Genomic DNA, 14,226 nt, shown 5'->3' on the forward strand with positions numbered 1-14,226 from the left:
ATGAACAGACCAGACCAATGGGTGGTAGTGATCAGGAAGAGATTGGGGGAGGGGATACCATCTGAGGCGAGTGAGCAAGCAACAAGGACCAGGCCAGAGTATTTCCTCCCAGTCTGACCTTCAGGAACATATGCACTATTTTCCTCTTTCTTCCCCCTCAGGGACACTGGAGAGCACATGGTCAAACTAAGCACAGCCAGGGAGAAGAATGAACTGCCCACAACTACTGACTAGATTTGTTTGTTTTTCAAAGCCATATCACAGCTTGCTGGGTCCTTGTAAGCTGAGACTGAATCAATACCTCACAGAGAACCACCACTATGGAGCAGGTGAGGGCCAGCAATCACTGCCCATACCCCAATTCTAGGCCAGTCACCCTGTCTATCCATGCCCAGCAATAACCATTGGCTCACCCGTAGCCTACCCCACCATTTACTGAACACCACCACACCTATCTTCCCTTAGTAATTGGCCCTGTACTCAATATTGCCAGGCCCCCCACCAAAACCTAAGCATTAACTTCTGGCCCATCACTCTGGATACTCACTCCTTTACTGTATTACGGATAGCTAACACCACCACTTAGCTCTATATACAAGCTTTTCCTCCTTAGGCCTCAAAATGCTTTACAAAGGAGGTCAGTATCATTGTGGCCATTTTATAGATGGGGAAACAAAGGCACAAAAAGGTGAAGTGACTCACCCAATGGCCGACCCAGATACAGGACACAGGGCCCCAGAGTCTCAAGTCAGCATTCTGTGCTTCATATGTTGCCTCAATAACCTAGCACCCACACCTGCTCCAACCAACTTTAACTCTGCCCTCTAGTGATGCCGTGGGGGGGGGGAGGGGAAAGGGAAGAGTATCAAAATTAAACATGTCATTAAAAATCAATTTAATCTTATTATGGAACCACAAATACCAATAGCCCTTAATCATAAACATGGTTATTGCGTGGTGTCACTGTGGGCAGAGTTAAGGTGGTTTGGGTGCCTTAGATGTACATTTCATGCCTTAACATGTTTGGATTTCTTCTAAATAACCTTAACTCTGAATTTCCTGTGTTTGTAATGCTTGGGTTTGGGTAATTACAGCATCCCTGTACATACCTGGCCTACTGGTTAGAGCACTGGACTAGGAGTCAGGATACTTGGTTCCATTCCCAGCTTAAGCCACTGGCCTGCTGAGTGACCTTGGACAAATCACTTCACTGCCCCGTGCCTCAGTTTCCCTATCTGTAAAGCACCGAAATCTACTTCTGAAAAATGCTATACAAGAGCAAGGCCTTATTACAAGGAAAAGCTTTGTGAGTTTAGCAGCATCAAGCAGGACTGTAGAAACCATAATGGCATATCCCAAACCTAGAACCAAAGGGAAACAAAACTACCCAGAATGCATTTCAAAAGACCAGGTGGATGAGGAATCTTGTATTGGACCAACTTCTGTTGGTCAGAGACACGCAAACCTTTTGAGCCACGCAGTTCTTAAGCTTGTCTCTCTCTAATATCCTGGGACCACCACTGCATAATTTCAAAAGGCACACACCTAACTTTCGCTCCAAAGCCTCCAATCCTGCAAACATTTATGCACATGCTTAAGTTTATATCCGTGAATAGTTCCATTGGGTTCAGGATCACTGTTGTGTAAAGTTAAGCAGCTGCTTCCATGTTTGCAGAATGGGGGCCCAAGTTAGGTACAAATTCATCCGTCCCCTGCCTGGCCATTCAGATTTTGCTCAGACAGTCTGAGCACACAACTATATGATCTGATTTTCAAAAGAGCGATAACAGCCTACAATGACCTTTGAAAATGCTGAGGACAAAACGTGCAAAGATATCCACCATGTCTACAAGTTTAGCTGCAGGAGCAAGGAGTTTTGGAAACCCACTTCCACACTACCTAGGGAAGAATGATTTAGCAGGATGGGATTTACTCGCAGTTTCATGAGAATGTTTCTTATTTGAATGGGGTGAAGGGAGAGGGCTGAGGTGAGGCATCTTCTTTCAGTGAGAGAGGAGAAGGGATTCAAGAGTTGTTCTCACTTGAGGAGATGGTACAGGTTGTCCTGCAGTGAGAGGTGGGAGTGGGGAGAAACAGATTTTTGCCCAGAGAGGTGATTATTCTGCCCTTTGGGCAGGGAAAGTGCCTTGCTCTCAGTGAGGGAGCAATGTGGATTTTACTGCTGGAGGAAATGGGGGTAGTTTTGCCACCTGGCAAACTCCCGCCCACAGAAACCCAAGTAACTTGCACTGAAGTGAGGCTGGTGAGGTAATATCTTTGATTGGCCCAACTTCTGTTGGTGAAAAAGACACGCTTTGAGTTTACAGAGTTCTTCTCCAGGTCTGCAAATAACTTGCATTACACTCTAAGGCCGTGGCTACACTCAAAACTTCAAAGCGCTGCCACGGGAGCGCTCCCGCATCAGCGCTTTGAAGTGCGAGTGTGGTTGCGTGCCGGCGCTGGGAGAGAGCTACAGGGACTCCACCTCCACGAGGGGATTAATTTACAGTACTGTTTATACTGGCGCTTTACAGCGCTGTAACTTGCTGCGCTCAGGGGGGTGTTTCACACCCCTGAGCGAAAAAGTTGCAGTGCTGTAAAGCGCCAGTGTAGTCAAGCCCTAAGTCTGAAAGGATGGAGGGGGGAGGGGAGAGGGGAGCAGGGTAACGTGGAACCTCAAACTGCTAGAACAAGCACTACTTAAAAGATGAAAGTGCGTAAAATGCCCTTAAGTAGTTACCATTCATGGGCTGCTGCTGCAAACAGGCAGGGCTGGGTCTCATCTGTCTGGCAGGCCTAGAGCAGGAAGGGGCAGCTGCTCAGAAGCCTGGCACCATGCCAGGTGAGAGAAAGAAACAAAGGGAGCCAATCAGAGCCACCACAGTGCAAAATGCCACAAGCCACATGTGCTGTGTTCATTCTCCCAGGAAGAACTAGGGAGACACAGGGCCTGATTCTCAGTGACACTGAGGCATTTTACACCACACCAGCAGCATAAAGTAGCCACAGAGTGGCTAGAAATGGCCCCTGAGAATGTCCCTTGCACCCCAGTCAGTGTAAAGCTGGCATATAGGCTCTACATCAGCCCTAGGTGTAAGGAGCATCATGTTTGCACCACACTGCGCTGTGACTGTTCCCTGATTCTCTGCCTCTGGGACCCATAAGGGTCCATGAGAAGCAGAGCATATGTTTTGGAGCAGGACAGAATCTGCTCTAAATTACATCAGGGTACAGGCAGATCTGCATAGCCCCAGAATAGAGTGCGCAAAAGTGGCCTTAAAAAAAAAAAAACTTTGCTCCCCATTCCTGTCCCAAGCACAAGAATGGCATATCTGAGAACCAGGCCCACAGACATGCATTTAGTCCTCTGAGCACAGAGATTTTATTTATGTAGGTTTATTAAAAGTGCCTATCCAAGCTCCAGGCATCAAAGCAGGGAGGTGGCAACTAGTAATTAGATCAGCAGAAAACCATCAAGGAAACCAGTTCTCCTTTTGCTTATGCCAATTTTACACCTATGTAATACCGTTGACTTACTCCAGCTTACGCCAGTCTCAGCAGAGTCAGGTGCATTGGCTCAGCTGGGCAGAACTGTTCAGGCTTCGGTTTCCAATTCAGCACAGAACAGGAGGGTGCAGGATTCACAGCTCTGGAAGGTATGAGTGTGTTGTGGGTGGGCAGGCAGGATTTTGGGGATGCAATAGCACTGTATGGAACAGGAGAGAGATTCACTGCTGGATGTTAAATAACCAGGCTACGTCACTGGGACTGGGTATTGTTTCTTTGGCTGAACACACGCGCACACGCACGCGCACACATGTAGCAGAAACCCAAACAACATTCTGATCAACGCAATAGAAAACTAGGATGTAGTAAATAAGCGGTTTCTCCAGACAGATTCTTTTTTTGACAATGCAGGAAAATAGGATTTTTGCCTCCTCACTGAAAATAGTTGGATAAAAATATAGGAAACCCACCCCATTTTGCTTGGCTATCAGAAAGTGAACATCCCTCAGGGAAAAGCATGTCTCCCAAGGAATAAAGTATGAAACTGGGAAAAATACAATGCATTTCATTACAGCTGGCATTCTGGAGCCTCTGAGGATGGCAGCCAACATACTGATTGATAACTTAAGCAATCACCATGTGAACTATATAAATAATGGCAAGGAGGCTGAAGAAAGCCTTTCACTTCTAGTGCATTGGTTCAAATTCATCCCAGATTTGGTAGAAACCGTACCATCTGAAGTCTATGTGGCATGAATGGTGGATCTCAGTTCAATTCCTACAGGATAAAAGGCTTCACCACAAACCCCACTGCAGACACTAATTAGCCTCCATGCATAGATGCTGGAACTAGGGGTACTGGGGGTGCTGCCACACCCACACCCCCTGGCTTGAAGTGGTTTCCTTTATATACAGGGTTTAGTTTGGGTCAATGGCTCTCAGCACCCTCACTATACAAATTGGTCCAGCACCCCTGCCTCCATGTTTGATTTTTGCTGCGGAGACAACTAAGACTGGCTGGCACATGGAGACTAAACTCCCCGCTCACTCCTAAATGGGGTGTAATGATGAGGCACACCAGTAGCAGAAAGCTTAGAGGAAGTCTGCCTTGCTGCTGCCTATGCGGTTATGTACAGAAGACTCCAGTTTCCAGGGACCATCAATCTGACTCCTTTCACCAGCACTAAACCACTTAAATTTGGGAACAAAAAACTAAAATAAACCTCTGAAACCTGATCTAACAGAGGTTAAAAAAAAGTGTGTGTGTGTGTGGGGGGGGGAGAATGGTTTCTGTCATTAGCTATCAGGCGCTGACTTATCCAAGCAGCCCACACAGGGACTGGGGATGGGAGGGGTAAATCAGGGCACAACTTGTCTCTAAACCTCTTGTAATTGTTCAGTCAGGAGCACAGTAGGATTTACAAACCCTTTCAGAGACTTTTCCTCCCAGCAGGCTGGACACCAGCAGCAGGAGGTTAAAAAGAATGCCAATTATAGTTAAAAAGCTTTATTTTCAGTTCTACCCATGGTAAGAAAGAAGAGCTCCCAGTTCTTAGCTTGTGAACTCTGAGAATGCTGCAGAACAGAAAGCTGGCTTTGACTCTTTGTCTGTCTGTCTCATTAGCCTGATTCCCATGCCATTCTTTAATTATCTGAGTTGCTAGACACCCTGGTGGAGGAGCTGGGGGGGGGGGAAGAGGATAAGGGGGCGGGGAGAGAGAAGGCAGTAAGATTTGACTGGACTACCTGCCTCTTGAGATGTCATCATCTAGTTACCATAGGGCAGCACGTCTTACATCATCTCATGCTGCCGCCAAGAGGATTCTGTCTCGGAGCATGTCTAGACTGCAATCATGGGGTCTATCTGCAGCTCATGTAGACATACCCGAGCTAGCTTTAAATTTTGCTAGCTCAGGTACCAGACTGGTGAAGCCGTAAGCAGCATGCACTTCAGCTCAGGCTACGCCAGCAAGTAATTACCCAGGGTTCTAGGTGGGCTCATACAGCCTGTGCAGAAGCGTGCATTGCTGCGGCTTCACTACTCTGGGACCTGAGTAAGGAGATTAAAGCTACCTCAGGTAGGTCTGCTTGAGCTGCAGTTGCACCCCTGCTTGCACTCTGGACGTAGCCTTGGCTACATTTCTCTGAAGTGGATTTGGTGTTGACGGAAGGAGATGAGTTGACAGGCCACAGCATTGAAGTTCTCTGTGCACTATGGCTCAGGCAGTGGTCGTTTCCCCACACACAACACCTGTTGACAAGTGGCCTCATCTCAGTTCTGAAGGAGTGCATGGAATATGCAAATAGGGCCAGATTTTCAAAGATACTGAGGCACCTAGAGATACAGCTTGGTGCCTGGTGGGATTTTCAAAAGCATCGAAGCAGGTTAGGCACCTAATCCCACTTGGCACTATCTGTACCTTTAGGTGCTTCAATACCTTTGAAAACTTGGCCCATAGACAGTCTCTGTGGTCCATTCAGTTCCTCCTTGGCCTCTCTGCTGAGACAGCTAGCAACAGAGCCGATTAGTGCCAGTTGCGTGGTGGTGGGTTTTTCTTTACCTGGATATCTGCCCACTATGAATTGGACTGAGACCACGTCATTTCACAGGGGTCACCATGGGGATGACTTTCAGGCACTCCCAACCAGAGCTGAATAAGAACCAATAACCTGGAAGCAGAAGTAACTAGATTTTATTAATAAACCCTTCAGTCATGAGTTTAATGAGGACGCAGCAGAGGAATCAAGCAAATGGTATAGACCTGCCGCTGTCATTTACATGGGACATGCCTTGCAGTCATTTAGATTGCAGTGGCACCTGGAGGCCTCAGCCAGATCAGGGCCCCATTGTGCTAGGTAAATTCTATTCTTGCATTTAACTTTTTCTATTTGAAACGTGGTTCCTTATATTTATGTAATGGAGGGTGTAGCATGTGGACCAAGACTGGGATTGAACTAAATGAGAATTTTGGCTGTTATTTTGCTTTCAGGAAGGAGGCTGGGGGTGAACTACCAAATGCAAATCAGTTCTGCTGCATGTTGAAGCAGAGCCTGGACAGGCGTAATTGAGGGCTTGCTCAACTCCAGGTGGGGGATTTGAGGATTCCTTACTTTTTTCTAAATCCCTTTAGGGAAAGCAGTGGTTATCAGATACTATTTGTCCTTACAAAGCTACTACTGCTACCTGAAGCTCAGAGCACTTCAAACAACTTCAAAATATCCCTGGCTAATCGTTATTATAATACTAATTTTGTAGTTGGTAAATTGAGGCACAGAGATTAAGTGACTTTCCCCAAGGCTACCTAGCAAGTCAGTGGCAGAGCACATTAGACTCTTCTGCTTTAACCACGGACTACACTTCTACATTTATGCAATAAATTCATCTACAGTTACTGACTGAATCTACACTTTGACCCACGATTCTCCATCAGTGCAGCTCCACTGGTGATAGTGTAAGCAGGTCTCAGATTTTTTTTAAAATCACCATGAGATGAGAGTGTTAAAAGCCCTTACACCTTGTCTACACTACAGCTTTCACCTTTCCTTCTCCTGGCAGAGCCATACTGCTAGTGACTGACTCAAGCACCCAATGCAACGTGTATCCCACTTTTATGAGCGCCAGCACTCATCCAGAATGTTACCGTCTCCATTTTGGGAGCTACAACAAGCACATAGCTGGGATGCCTTATTTGATGGGTGTGGCACCTATCTAGGCTTTCATACCACACCTATCACCATGGTATTTGAGCACTTGTCCCAGTGTTAACAGCAACATTAAATAATGCATACTAACCAATGTAACATTAGATGTCGACTAGAGATTGGCATATACATGACACCCATATGGCACAGAAGGGACCCTTTTGCCACCAGGCTAGTGTGATCCATAGTGCAAGAGCTCAATAAAATCCAACTAACACTTTTGTAAAAGAACTTTCCTCAGCTCTGTTGGTGAGAGAATACTGAGAAATTAAGATGCATTCCCCCCCCCTTTTTGAGGGAAGACTTAAGACCTGGTAAATGTTTGGCCACTTGGATGGTTTGGGATGCTGCATTCCTGTGATGAGTAGCTGGCCATATTTCCTATATAAATTGAAGTTAACCCTTTTTCAAGTGGTTCTCTCAACTAATATTAGTTAGTCTCCTGGAAAACGCATGTTCAGCAGGTCTTCCTCTTTTTTGACTCCACTCTGTTAGCTATTAAAATAGCTTCTCACTCCAGCCCTGGCCCAAGTCCACTGGGTGTCTATGACTCAGAATAAATGTGTTTATACTGAGAGATATGCACCACATAGGGGCAGGGAGTCTCTGACCACTTCTGACTGAAAAAAATCTAGAGCACGCGAAAAAATCACTGTTAGTTCAGTTCTGTGCTTATCTCTCAGAGATCAAGTTCCCAAGCATCTGCCAAAGCGTGTTTCAGTTCCTGTTACACCCAGAGGTTGTACTGACACTGGAAAGCCACCCAGATCTGTTCACAATATACTTACACATTTCAAAGTGCTTTTAAAAGGTGGATAAGAGATTTGTCCCCTTTAAATGGATATGGGAACCGAGGGACACAGCAAAATGATGAAAGCAATGGGAACAGAAGCCAGAGTTCACTCACAGGCCAGTTCATGGTAGTGTGTCACCAGGTGAGAATTGCCACATGATTCTTGGGAGGCAGCAGAAAACAGAGCTTCAGCCAGAGCCCCACACAGCTGACTGCAGCTGGCTGAATGGTGCTGCTACAGGACCCAGGAACAGCAGGAAGGAGAAGTAAATATATAATTTTGTTCCTCTTTAGTGCCTTCCATCCAAGGTTACCAAAGCACTTAATATTAGTTAAGTCAGCCTCCCAACCCCACCACTGTAACGTGGGGAGGTATTATCTCCACATTATCAGTGGGAGAAACAGACCCACAAAAGGGGCATGACTTATGTAGGGTCATACATCAAGATCATAGAATGTAGGCCTGGAAGGGACCTCAAAAGGTCAAAGTCCAGCACCCCACCCCACCCCCCAATGCTGAAGCAGGACAAAGTAAACCTAGACCATCCCCAACAGGTGTTTGTCCAACCTGTTCTTAAAAACCTCCAATGATGAGGATTGCACAAATCCCTAGAAGCCTATTCCAGAGTTTAACCCCCCTTATCATTAGAAAGATTTTCCTAATATGTAACTTAACCCGCAGCAAAAGAGATTTTAAGTCCATTACTACTTCTATCTTCAGTGGACATGGAGAACAATTGATCCCCGTCCTCTTAACAGCTCTTAATATATTTATCAACTGTTATCAGGTCGCCCCCTTGTCTTCTTTTCTCAAGACTAAACATGCCCATTTATTTTACCCTTCCTCATAGGTCAGGTTTGTAAACCTTTTATCATTTTTGTTGCTCTCCTCTGGACTCTCTCCAATTTGTCCACATCTCTCCTAAAAGTGTGGTGCCCAGAACTGGACACAATGATTCAGAGGAGGCCTCATCAGTGCCAAGTAGAGTAGGACAGTTACCTCCTGTATCTGACATTTGACACTCCTGTTAATACACCCCCAGAATGATATTGGACTTTTTTGCAGCTGCATCACATTGTTGATTTGTATTCAATTTGTGATCCACTATAACTCCCCAGATACTTTCCTGCAGTACTACTAGCTAGCCAGTTACTCCCCATTTTGTAGTTGGGCATTTGATTTTTTTCTTTCTAAGTACAGATTTTCATTTTATTGAATTTCATCTTGTTGATTTCTGACCAATTCTCCAATTGATCAAGGTCATTTTGAATTCTAATCCTGTCCTCCAAAGTGCCTGCAACCTCTCCCAGCTTGGTGTCACATCTGCAGATTTTATAAGCACTCTCCATTCCATTATGTAAGTCACTAATGAAAATATTGACTAGTACTGCACCCAGGTCCAACCCCTGTGGGACCCCACTAGATACACACTCCCAGTTTGACAACGAACCATTGACAACTACTCTGAGCATGGTCTTTCAACCGGTTGTGTACACACCTTATAGTAATTTCATTTAGACCACATTTCCCTAGTTTGCTCATGAGAAGGTCACATGGGACTGCATCAAAAGCCTTACTAAAAATCATGATATCTCATGGTTACTTCTTCCCCCCCATCCAGTAGGCCAATAACCCTGTCAAAGAAGGAAATTAGGTTGGTTTGGCATGATTTGTTATAAGGAATAGCCAGCATGGATTTGCCATAACCCTATTATTCTCCAGGTGCTTGCAAATTCGTTATTTAATTATTTGTTCCAGTATCTTTCCAGGTATTGAAATTAGGTTGACCAGTCTAGAATTCCCCAGGTCCTCTTTGTTCCCCTTTTTAATGGCAGATACAATGTTTGCCCTTCTCCAGTCCTCTGGGACTTCACCCATCCTCCATAAGTTATTAAAGATAATTGGTAACAGTTCCAGGATAATTTCAGCTAGTTCCTGAAGTACCCTAAAATAAATTTTATCAGGCCCTGAGAACTTGAATACATCTAACCTGTTCTTTCCCTGTTTTGGATTGCATTCCTTTCCCCTTGTTAATATTAATTATGTGTAGGGTGACCAGATGTCCCGATTTTATAGGCACCTATTACCCCCCCCTACCCCGTCCCGATTTTTTACACTTGCTATCTGGTCACCCTAATTGTGTGGAGTACCTAGTCACATTCACCTTTTTAATGAAGACTAAAGCAAAATATGCATTAAACATCCCAGCCTCCTTAATGTCATAAGTTATTAGCTCTCCTTTCCAGCTAAGTACAGGACCTGCACTCTCCATATTTCTCTTACCCCTAATGCATTTAGAGAACATCTTCATATTGCCCTTAATATCCTTTGGAAGGTGCCTTAGGCTTTCTGATTTTGTCCCCAAATGCTTGTGCTAGTCTTTTGCACTCCTCCTTAGCAATTTTGCCATGTTTCCACTTTTTGTAGGGCTCCTTTTTGATTTTCAGGTCACGAAAGAGCTCCCGATGAGCCATACTGACCTCATACTAGTCTTCCTATCTCTCTTTCACATCAGGATAGTTTTCAGTTGTGCCTTTAATATCTTCTCCTTGAGAAACTGCTAGCTCTCCTGAGCTCCTCCCCTGCCCCCTCCCCCATCATTTTTCTTCCCACTGGACCTTACCTACCAATTCTGAGTCTGTTAAAGTCTGCCTTTGTGAAGTCTATTATCCTTATTCTGCTGCTCTCATATTTTCCTTTTCTTAGAATGAAGTGATAGATTTCATGATTATCTCTTCATCCAATTTGCCTTCCACCTTCAGATTTGCTGCCAATTTCTCCCTGTTGGTCAGAATCAAGTCTAAAATGGCTGGCCCCCTGGTTACTTCATCCATTTTTTGTCTCAAAGTTGTTCCCAATACGTCACATTCTAGGAACCTACTGGAAATTTTGTGTTTTGCTTTATTATTTTCCTTAAAGATGTCTGGGTAGTTAAAGTCCCCCATTACTACCAAGTCTTGTGTTTTCAATATTTCTGTTGTGTATTCTTGAAATCCACATCCTCTTCTGATTTGGTGGTCTGTGGTAAACTTCTACCATGACATCACTTCTATTTTTTGCCACTTGTATTTTAACCCAGAAACTGTCAGCTGGTCTTCCTCCCACCTCCTCTGAGATCATGGAAGTGCCAGGAATAGAACCCCAATAGTGCTTTCGACCATCCTTCTCCTCACGTGCCATGGACCCTGGGAATCTTAGTTCCCAAATACTTCAGATTGTGTCATGACTCCACTCCACCTCAGGTCCTGTCTACACTATAGTTATAACCAAGGAAGTGGACTTTATGATATAGAAAGCCCATGGCCTTAACCTGGTTAGGACGACATAATGAGGAGCACTACATTATTGCTTATAACTGGGTTGTGGACTATAGCTTATAACCAGGCCCTCTGACTGTTATATTCACACTGCAGACAGGGCCTCTCAGCCTACATTCACAGCACACATGGACAGAGACTCAGAGCTGAAGACTTTTTTTTGGTTCTGTGGGTGGTGACTGTTTTTTGTGGCTGCAGCCTCACTATAATCTTCATCCACCCTGTCCTACCACGCTTTGCAACAGACAATAAGAATATTGTACAAGGGGATGAAAATAAACATCAGCTACTGAACACAACCAAACAGCACAATTTGGAAGTTAACTATAAACCCTATGTTGCCATATCTTGCCTGCTGTGCATTCCCCACTCCACAACATGGATCTGCCTGCCTTGGTATCACAGAATGGTTATCTAAGTGACAGTAGCCCCCCAGATCCCTAATCAGAGAGGGGGGGGAAAAAGCAGTAGCTAGACCACCCCTTTGGCCAGTGCAGGATTGTACCCTACATTCTATTCACCATTGTCATGAACCTCTTTACATCTGATCACCCCAGCTGATACTTGTGTGCCAGGGAAAAGAAGAAAATCTGAAAAATGGAGGTAGGGAAGGAAGGGGAGGTGAGGAGGTGTATTGTCCAGTGCAAATACAGTTCCATGGAAAGTTTTTGGAAGAAGCAGATTTTAAAGTCAGAAGGGACCATTAGATCATCTAGTCTGACTTGTGTAACACAGGCCATAGAATTTCACCCAGCTACTCCTGCAGTGAGCTCAGTAACTTGAGTGGGACTAAAACATATAATCAAGCATTTGCTGCAATCTGATTGCCCTTAACATGTTATTTGTTTGTGTTTTCTATAGATATTAAGCGTTTGTTTAATAAAACTGCCTTTTCTACTTGTACAGGCAGATTCTGTTTAAACAGAGGCACTGCTGCCTTGTTAACCTAGCTTTGGAGATGCTCATCATCAGCATCAAGAAACAAAGCAAAGGAGGTACGCGCCATTCCTCCCCATCGGGTTTTAGCATATCAATCACAATGCAAATACAAAATTGCTCCTAGACACAGACACTTTGATCCCCTATCACCATGGTATCTAGGTACTTGATGTATTAACCATGGCACTGCTTGTCTACCTTGCCCTGCAAATAATGTTATTGAAACTGAAACTTCAAAGCCCAGGAATATTACAGGGGAACCAGAGAAACAAGCACTGGAGTGGAGTCAAAACAATGAACCGAGGGACAGCTTCAATGTGGTTATATCATTAATGGATTTGGCCCCTTTCTCCCCAGGATGGGGAGTTTGGTGTTGGAGAGTCCTGAGACCTTCAAACAATAACATGGAATTAAGCATCAAGAACCAACCAACCAGAAGAATGTAAAATAAACAAATCAGATAAGGATTAGCTAGGAGCAGCTGGTTTAACAGCTGCACACAGAATGGGTTGGGTGCCATGGATAGTTCATTCTTATAAATGTTTTACTCCTTTATCAGAGAAAACTTAGCACTTTGCATCTTCAGAACTCTTTGTGAACACCAGTAATACCTAGAATTTATACAGGGTTTTTTCGACTGTAGATCTCAAAACACTTTACAGAGGAAAAATATTATTTACTACATTTTCCCAACATAGAACCTGAGTCACAGAGGAGAAGTAACATCCAAGATCACGTGGGGGGGGGGGGGGGGGGGGGGGGGAAGAGAGAAGGAAAGGGTTGGTTTGTTTTTTTAAACACACACCTTGTATTAGCTAATGCATTAAAATTCTAGTGTTGCCAAGGCAGTTGTCGTTTTAACATGTGTTAGCAGGTCAGAGTGAAGCTAAAGTCAGAGTCAATGGCAAAACAAGGATTAGAATCCAAGTCTCCCGATTCCCACCCCTGTGCTCCTATCTCACAACCACATGATCTCACAACCAGCTGAGAGAAAAGTAATTATTATTATTCTAAGAGAGAGGTTAAGGCGGTAAAATGTAGGTCTGGATGCCAAAGTTTAGAACTGTTTGGATCCAGTGTCTGTGACCAAGATTTGGATTCAAATTTTGCAAATGGCTCCAATCTCTAACTAAAATTTCAAACACCCCTGGAGTTCAGAGATGTTCACATCAAGGGTGTGGGTTTTGACCCCTATCGATTTAGTTTCCCCATTTTTAAAATGGGAGAACTAGGACAGAGACCAAGACTAACATTTTCAAAAGAAAGGGCTCTGATTTTGGGTGCCTTCATTTGTGAATGTCTAATTTGAGACACCGAGGACTTGATTGGCAGAGCTGCTGAGCACACACAACTCCTGCTGCCATTACCTGGAGCTGTGGCTGCTCAGCATTGCTGAAAATCAGGGTCAAGATCAGCACCCAAAATACATGGACACAAAGTCACAGTCCGTAACAGAGCTAGCTGTGATTCTGGCAGACTAGGTGACAGCTCTTGCCAAGGCTTTAGGACTCAGCCAAACACTGACAAACTCATTGCTGGAAGCCAGTCAATTTCACCTGTGTGTTAGGATAGTTAAGATGGGTATTGGACTTATAACAATGTGTTTAGACTTTATGAAATACTTCTAAGTTGTTGCATGCATTAATCTCAATTATAATTTCTTTATCACCAGCTATATTGTAATATTTAATGTTTTGCTGTATAACTAAAAAATATTTGCTCTGAAATTGTGTACCCAGTCAGGAGGGATCGTCTCCTACCCATCAAGAAGGGTTATTAAAACTAAGTGAGCCATTGTGCGACATCACAATACAAAGACTTGGTTAATTGCCCCCTTGCACCCATGAAGCGGCTTGAGTTCTGGAAGAAGAAAATAAAAACAAGAAATTTTTTTCATCTTTTTTGCTGTTTGGATTCTCACAGGGCCGAGGAGCTATGCAACAGAAGCAGAGATCCCAGGGTCAACC

The sequence above is a fragment of the Terrapene carolina genome, unplaced genomic scaffold, assembly GCF_002925995.2.
Source record: "Terrapene carolina triunguis isolate 2854851 unplaced genomic scaffold, T_m_triunguis-2.0 Scaffold558, whole genome shotgun sequence".
NCBI classification, from domain to species: domain Eukaryota; kingdom Metazoa; phylum Chordata; order Testudines; family Emydidae; genus Terrapene; species Terrapene triunguis.